At 57.3% G+C, this 7946-nt stretch overlaps 1 protein-coding gene across 3 annotated transcripts in view; it reads right to left on the reverse strand.

Annotated features, from left to right (window-relative positions):
* The window catches only part of LOC113648570 (testis-expressed protein 264 homolog), a 32793-nt gene extending 25556 nt beyond the window's left edge, over window positions 1–7237 (reverse strand). The window contains exons 1-2 of one of the 3 annotated variants that reach the window (XM_047810655.1): window positions 6395–7237; window positions 1–1095 (exon numbers count right to left, since the gene is read on the reverse strand). The exon at window positions 1–1095 is cut by the window's left edge and continues 610 nt beyond it. The gene's annotated coding sequence lies outside the window, so the exon portion shown is untranslated. Of the gene's footprint in view, window positions 1096–6394 lie in introns of those variants that run through there. The other 2 variants (XM_047810654.1, XM_047810656.1) reach the window with 2 other exon arrangements.
* Window positions 7238–7946: the final 709 nt, after the last annotated feature.

Below are 7946 nucleotides of genomic sequence, written 5' to 3' on the forward strand. Positions count from 1 at the left end.
TATCTATCTATCTATCTATCTATCTATCTATCTATCTATCTATCTATCTATCTATCTATCCATCCATCCATCCATCCATTATTCAGCTGAGTGTGTGTGTGTGTGTGTGTGTGTGTGTGTGTGCAGGTCTGGCTGCTTGTCAGGAAAGCCATATGGTTGAGTAGCCAAGATGCTGTCTGGGGAGATGAGTGCAGGGAGCATGAGGTCTGCTTGGCAACAGCAAAGGCCACACACACACACACACACACACACACACACACACACACAAACACACACACACACACACACACACATACACACTCACACCCAGTTTTTTGACGTGTATGACTGTGTAAGCAAAGCACACATAATGACACGGTAAAGCTAAAACCTCTTAGCCAGGAATCTTTCAGGTTACCCATCTGACCTTTAGTGCCCTTTACCCATGATTCTCCTGGGCACAGCCACCCGGAACCCTGTAGCTGCCCTCAGGCGCTGCAGCTGTCCAGATTGTCTTAGGCGTGATCTCTGCCCATCACTCGACCCTATGTTATTTGACTGATTTGGACTAGAGAGTTCTCATCATCCCACCTGAAGACGCTGTAATGTGTCTGTGGCTAACAATACTGTGGTGAAAACATGTGTAAACTTCAGCTTAGATGGATTTTATGGTGCTAAACAAAGCCTGTGAACACATACACTTTTATCTGCTCTCTAACAAGCTGCAAGTTCAGGCCAAGACTCTGAAGAGTCAAAAGAAGGAAAGTATTTAATAATAAATGTGTATTATGCTCAGTTAATAATAATAATAATAATAATAATAATACTATAAAATCCGAGATTTTTTTTAATAAGTTGATCTGCTCTGTGTTCGTTCCACTGAAATACCTCGCAGGGGTCACGTCTGAACCACAGGCCACCATTTGTTGGTCCCTGCTCTAGCTAAAAGCATCACTGGGGCAAAATGGAGCCTCTGAGAATCCCAATTTTAGAACTCCACCTAAAATAACCCAGTTGTGTTTACATTCAGCGTCACCGCTCAGCTCAGGGACACCAGTCTCTGACCCAAACAGTGATCCTGCGCCTCCTGATGCCATGTGAATGCCACTGTCTACCCTGAATGATGACATGAGCAAGATGGAGAGAGAGAGAGAGAGAGAGAGAGAGAGAGAGAGAGAGAGAGAGAGAGAGAGAGAGAGAGAGAGAGAGAGAGAGTGTGGTGAAAAAGAGAAGGAGAGAGGAGAGAGATGGCAGAGCGAGAGAGAAAAGAGAGAGACAGAGAGAGAGTGTGAGAGAGAGAGAGAGAGAGAGAGAGAGAGATGGCCCCAGAGAGCAGACGAGACGAGAGAGACGACCCCACGACGGCAGCCAGGAGACAAGACCTTCGAGTAGCACACCAGATCAGAGAGCAGGCTCGGGAGCACGACCGCGATCCGCAGCTTCCCCACACAGAGAGAGACCGAGGGCAGAACGAGCAGAGCGAGAGAGCGCTTCCCCCCTGAGCCCAAGAGAGACCCGCTACCCGAGAGAGAGAGAGACCCCGACACCTCAGAGAGCAGAACCGATTTTTTGAGAGCAGGGGGAGAGGAGAGACCCCCACCGCAGACGGCGAGACGAGAGAGAGACCAAGACCGAGAGAGCGGAGAGCTACGAGAGACGAGGGAGAGAGACGAGAGAGAAGGAGAGACAGAGCACCGAAGAGGAGAGAAGAGAGAGGGGGACGACGAGAGAGAGAGAGAGACGAGAGAGAGCGGCCAGCATCCGATACTTCTCCGCCTCCGTATTCTTGTAGCTGCGAGAGAGACCCCCCGCAGAAAGAGAGAGAGAGAGACCCCCCGCCCCAGGCCCCCCTCCCCCACCCTCGGTCGCCTCCCCACCCCCCCCCCCCGCCAGCTCCCGTACCCTCCCCCCTTCCCCTCCCCTCCCCCCGCCCCCTGTTTTATTTCGCCATCCCCCGCAGCCCTCCCCCTGTCCCCCCGCACCCTTTACCCCTATTTTCGCCAGCCCTGTGAGAGAGACGGACGACTGTTGAGAAAGACTGAGAGAACTACGCAGAGAGGCGGGATGACGAGACCGACCACCCCGTACGAGGAGAGACGGAGACGAGACGGGAGCGCTCCCGAGATGAGACGAGCAGAGCCCATAGGGAGGACCCGAGAGAGACCTACCCTCCAGTACATAGCCATTGTTCCATTCTGATTTGCCTCGCAACTAGATTCGAGAGCGGGCGAGACAGGAGGAGAGCAGAGATGATGATTCCCGCGCACTCCCTCCGAGTACGGGCCGCCATCTGCACGATCCCCTTCTTCCCCCCGACCCCGAACCTTGGATGCCCATCCCTCTCCTTGCGTCCCTCTTCCCCCCCCCCCCCCCCCCCCTCCCACTCCTTTGACCCCCCCCCCCGCTACCCCTGCGCCTTTCCCCTCTTCCAGGACTCTCTTTCCCTTACCCGTCCCCCTCCCCCCTGCCCCCTCGAGCCCCTCCTCGTGATAGCCCCCCTTCCTTCTCCCTCCTTTTTTCCTCCCCACGAGCTTCTAGTCCCCTCCTTCGTGACCCCGCAGCCCCCCCCGGCGAGACATCCCCCCACCTTTCCTCCCTCCCCCCCCCTCGCCTGATGGCTCCGGATTCTCACCTTCAGCACTTCCCCTCGCTCCTCCTCCCCTCGTTCATCCCTTTCCTGCGCCCCCCTTTCCCCTCCTGTCATCCCTCCATGTTTCGCATTTCTCTCCTCGTGCTGCCTTCGGTCCCGGAGCCCTCACCCGTCGTGTTTTGCCTTCCTCCCTCCTATCTGCCTTTCTTACGAACCGCGACTTCTCCAGGACCCCCGGGATCCCCTAGCTTAGCCACTTCCCCCCCCCCCCCCCGCACCTTCTCTCCCTCCACTTCCCCCCCACCCCCGCCCTTTCCCTCCCTCCCTTTTCCACCCCCCCCCCTTCTTCTCATTCCCCGCCCGATCAGGCCTCCTCCCCCCCGCCACCCCCCCACCCCCGCCCCATTCCGCCCCTCCTCCTTCTTTCGCTCTTTCATCCCCGCACCGAGCACCTTCACATGCTTTTCTTTTCACTCCCTTCCCTAATCCCCCAGAGAGCACTTCTTGATCCCCTCTCGGACGCCACACCCCTTTTATTTTCCTTTTCAGGCCGCTCTCTCCCCTCGCACGCACCCCCTCTAGCCCTTTGAGACCCGCCTCGCCCCCAGCCCTCCCCCCCTCCGCGACTTGACCATCCCGCCCCCCGCAGACCCCACCGACCGACTCCACGACTTTCAACGCTTCCATACCCGACTTGAGACTCTCGTTCCTCCCCCCCCCCCCCCCCCTTCACGCTTACCCTGTCAGTGATCCCCCTCTTCAGACCGTCCTGACCCCCCCCGACGAGCTTCCCTCTTCCCCCTCTTCCGACACTGAGCCTACTCCCCCCGAGATCTAGAGCCTTGTTTCCCTCCCGCCTCTTGCCTCCACCCCCCCCCCTTTCCTCCCCGCACCTTCCCTCGAGCAGAGACCGAGCACGGCTTCTTTCCCTCAAGCCCCGACCTCAGATGAGACCGCCTTATGATTCCCCCGAAGATTGCACCCCCCGTAGCCTCTCCCCCCCTTCCCGGCAAGGAGTAACCCCCTTCCGACGTGCAAGCTTTTTCCCCCCCCTCCCCCTTCACCTTCCCCCTCCGCGCCCCCCCCTTTCTCCCCCCCTCTCCCCATCCTCCCCCCCATGGCCCCCCACCCCGCCCGCCTTCCCTGTCCCACCCCCCCCCCCCCCCCCCCCCCGCTCTCCCCCAGGGCCCTCCTCTTCCCCCCCTCCCCCCCCCCCCCCCCTCTACTCGCCCGCCCCTTTTTGCACACCCCCCCCCGCATCTCCCCCCCCCGCCCTTCCCCCAGACCCCCCCCTCCTCCCCCCCAGAATTCGCATGGACGGATTCCCCCCCCCGCCCCCCCCCCTCTACCGACAGCACCCCCTTACCCCCGCCAGACCCCCACCCCCCCCTTCGCTTACTCCCAGGCCCACGACTTTCTCCCCCCGGCGGGCGCGCGCGATCCTGTACGGAGCCGCACCGACCGCTACCGAGACATCGATTCGACCGATCCGGACCTGCCGCTCTCCCCCGCGAGGGCCTGCGAGGAGAGACCGTGTATTCTCCCCCCCCTCCCCTGGCTCCCCCCTCCTCCATCTACCCCGTCGACCTTCCTTCCTCGACCGCCCTCCCCCCGCACAGACGCTCCTTCGCTCCCCTTGCCCACCCCCTTCTGTTTTCTCTTGTTCTTTCCTCCTCTCCTCCCTCCTCCCCCCTCATCCCTTCTCGTTGTCTCCCCCCCCATCCTCCTCTTCGCCCCTGAACGAGCTCCACCTCTCTTCGCGGAGACCCCCCCCCTCCTACTGCAAGCCCCCTCCCCTTCCCCTGCACCTGACCATCTGGCCGACTCTCCCCGGAGAGAGAGATGCTACCTACTCGAGCCACTCTGATTGCCCGAACCCCTCGCGACATCCTCGACTTTCTTCTCCGGACTCCGACTATGCCATCCCCCCCCTTTCCTCCCGTTTACCTTTCGACCCGTTCTATCCGCTAACGATCTTCCCCCCCATCGTGTCCCTTGATCTCTTGCCCACCTCTTTTGCTTCCACCCCTGTCTCTCCGCCTCCGTTATCTTCTTCCCCGCCTCGAGTACGCCCCCCCCAGATCCCCCGAGCGCGCCGAAGCCGAGCCCGCACGCCTTTACCGCCGTTCCACCCCCCCTTTGCAGCCTATACCGTTTCGAAGACCCGGAGCATTTTCCTCGCCCGCGCTCTTTCCCCCTCCCGAGACCCCGGAAAGACTTCCCCTGGGTCCGAAGAGCGTCTTTCCCTAGACCCGTTCCCCCGGTGATCCCCCCCCCTCCCTCCCAGGCCCCCCTCGCCAGTCCACCCCCTTCCGGATCTGTTTCCCCCAACCCCTCCAGCAGCTTTTCTCCCCTTCTTCTCTCCTTCGTCCCTTCCCCTTCCCCCTTCTCCTCCCCCCCGATCCTCTCTTCCCCCGCCCGCCCAGAGAGAGCCAGATCTCGCGCACCCGGTTCTGGAGCCCCCCGCTATCGTGCCTTATTTCTCTGGGCAAGCCCCCTCCTTCTTTTTGGCCGGCCTCGACGGAGTTTTCCTCTCGCAGATTCCGCCCCCATGTATCCCTAAGACGAGAACGTATCCTCCCTGCCTCTGTGACCCACCCCCCCCGCCCACCCTGACGAAGAACCCTTCCGCAGAGGGAAAGACGCAATATGCACGGGCCGCGGCATTGAGACGGTAGAGTATCGCACCCCCGCACCGTATGAGCCCCGACTGATGAGGGTGAGAGACCGAGAAGAGAGTCGAGGGAGACGAGAGACGGCTGATCTTTGACCTAGAATACGCTAGAGATTCGACTGGCCTTCTGGGACGCGCAGACGAGTATGCTTGACGCATGACGTGGCAGAGAAGCCACCCTGACACTCCTCGCAATCCGAGGGCCAGGGCAGAGAGAGTAGACGACGACGCACATTCCGCTAAGCACCGACCATAGGAGAGAGTTTGAGCATTCCGAGATCGAGAGGGAAGGGGGGAAAACTGACGCATGATCTCCCCGAGGGAGCGCCGCTCCCGGGTCGGCCAGCCTTGCGATTGCCCCCCCTTCCCGGTCCTTTTCCTCTCCGCTTCTTTACAGAGCGGAACGCCCTCTAGCCTCTCTACCCTTCCTTTCCGTGTTTCCTTACTCGTCGGGGCGAGAGGGCGGTGGAGGGCCGTGGGGGAGGCTCGGGGATGACGAGACGTGGGGGTTGGGGGGTTGGTGGGGCAGCGGGGGGGGATAGGGTGGAGGGGAGGTTTTCCGTTCCTCGTCTGAAGGGCCAGGGTTGCCGTGATCCCGAATGAGAGAGAGAGAGAGAGAGAGAAAGAGAGAGAAAGAGAGAGAAGGGTGAGAGAAAGCGAGAGAGGGAGTGAGAGAGCAGAGAGCTGGAGGAGAGAGAGAGGAGAGAGAGAGAGAGAAAGAGAGAGAAAGACGAGAGGAGTGCGGAGAGAGAGAGAGAGCAGAGAACAGAGAGAGAGAGGGAGAGAGAGAGAGAGAGAGAGAGAGGAGAGAGAGAGAGAGAGAGAGAGAGAGAGAGAGAGAGAGAGAGTGTGAGAGAGAGAGAGGGAGAGAGAGAGAGAGAGAGAGAGAGAGAGAGAGAGAGAGAGAGAGAGAGAGAGAGAGAGAGAGAGAGAGAGAGAGAGAGAGGCGAATCAATCAACGTTGTCATTGTTTCACTTCCTCCTATACCTGCTGTTGTCTGCATCCATCAATATTTCACACATTCTGACAGCTGCATGTGGGGAATTACTGAATCCGACAGCACACCGTTACGATCCCTTTAAAATCTGTCAAGTTTACGAGTCACATTCTCTTTCTCAAAAGATGCAAATCATTTCTTAATAATTCTGACCTTTTCTGCAGATTAAGTCCAGGTTCTCCTTTCAGAGAATTTTCCTTCTGATTGAATTCTGTTTGTTTTTTATTAGTTCAGGGTTTATTAATCCACACAGTGTTTCCTGGACGTCTGTCGACCTCGTGTTGGACACGGCTGAGGTGAATAACATATCAGACACATCTCTGGTGTAGATGGTTGTCATTACACACCAGGGGGTTGACTGTCTGACAGACTGACAGCTTCAGGCTAGTCACAAGTAATGAAACGTAAACAAGATGGAAATGTGAATTACAGTGTCGACAGTGTCGCTTACTTCAGACCATTTACTCACTGTATATTAGTGCAGATGAAATATTTCTAAGTTTTAACCTAATACACTGTTGTGTTTAACAGACATTTGTTCATCCGTTTTGCCACAGAATTACAGCATGACATCCCTCGGCAGCGCAGACGCTCAGAGGGAATTATCACCTTCTGAGTAACTATTGCATTTTCCTTATTTTGCGATTTTAAAAGTGGAGTTTCACGGATACACGCGGCGGCAGACGCTCCGCGGCCCACGCGAATCTCTCCCGCTGTGTGGCATTAACAGTCTATTAGCATCAGGAGGCTTTTGATAGGCAGCCAGCAGGAAGGTTAGTTTCATGTTGTTGTCATCTTTTGCCGATAATCTACAGCCGAGATCCAGCGATCATGCCGAAATGTCACTGTGGCATTTGGGAAAAAGATATTCTCTCCTCATCCAAAATAATGTCCAGGCCCACCAACACCGATCATGCACTCGCTGGAGGACAGCTGGAGGAGGGAGAGAGAGAGGGATAGAGAGAGAGAAAGAGAAAGGGAGAGAGAGAAGCGAGAGACTGAGAGAGCGACAGAGAGGGACAGAGAGAGAGAGAGAGAGAGAGAGAGAGAGAGAGAGAGAGAGAGAAAGAGAGGGAAAGAGAGAGAGAGAGAGAGAGAGAGAGAGAGAGAGAGAGAGAGAGGGCAGAGAGAGACAGAGAGAAAAAGAAAGGGACACAGACAGAGAGAGAGACAGAGAAAGAGAAAGAGAAAGGGGGACACAGAGAGAGAGAGAAAGAGAGAGAGAGAGAGAGAGAGAGAGAGAGAGAGGGGCAGAGAGAGAGAGAGAGGGGCAGAGAGAGAGAGAGAGAGAGGCAGAGAGAGAGTGAGAGGCAGAGAGAGAGTGAGAGGCAGAGAGAGAGAGACAGAGGGGCAGAGAGAGAGAGGGGGGCAGAGAGCGAGAGAGCGGGGCAGAGAGAGTGAGAGCAGAGAGAGAGAGAGATGCAGGGGAGAGAGAGAGACGAGGGGCAGAGAGAGAGAGAGAGAGCAGCGAGAGAGAGAGAGGGAGGGAGCAGAGGGAGTGAGAGAGGAGGACGAGAGGAGAGAGAGAGGCAGAGAGAGAGTGAGAGGCAGAGAGAGAGAGAGAGGCAGAAAAGGGGGCAGAGAGAGAGACAGAGAGAAGAGAGATAGAGAGTGAGAGAGAGATGCAACTAGACTCCAGACGTGCTGCTGATCCATCTTCTCTCTGACAGTGATAACTGCTCTAAGCGGGACTCTCAGGCTGTTC

The sequence above is a fragment of the Tachysurus fulvidraco genome, chromosome 2 (assembly GCF_022655615.1).
Source record: "Tachysurus fulvidraco isolate hzauxx_2018 chromosome 2, HZAU_PFXX_2.0, whole genome shotgun sequence".
NCBI lineage: Eukaryota > Metazoa > Chordata > Actinopteri > Siluriformes > Bagridae > Tachysurus > Tachysurus fulvidraco.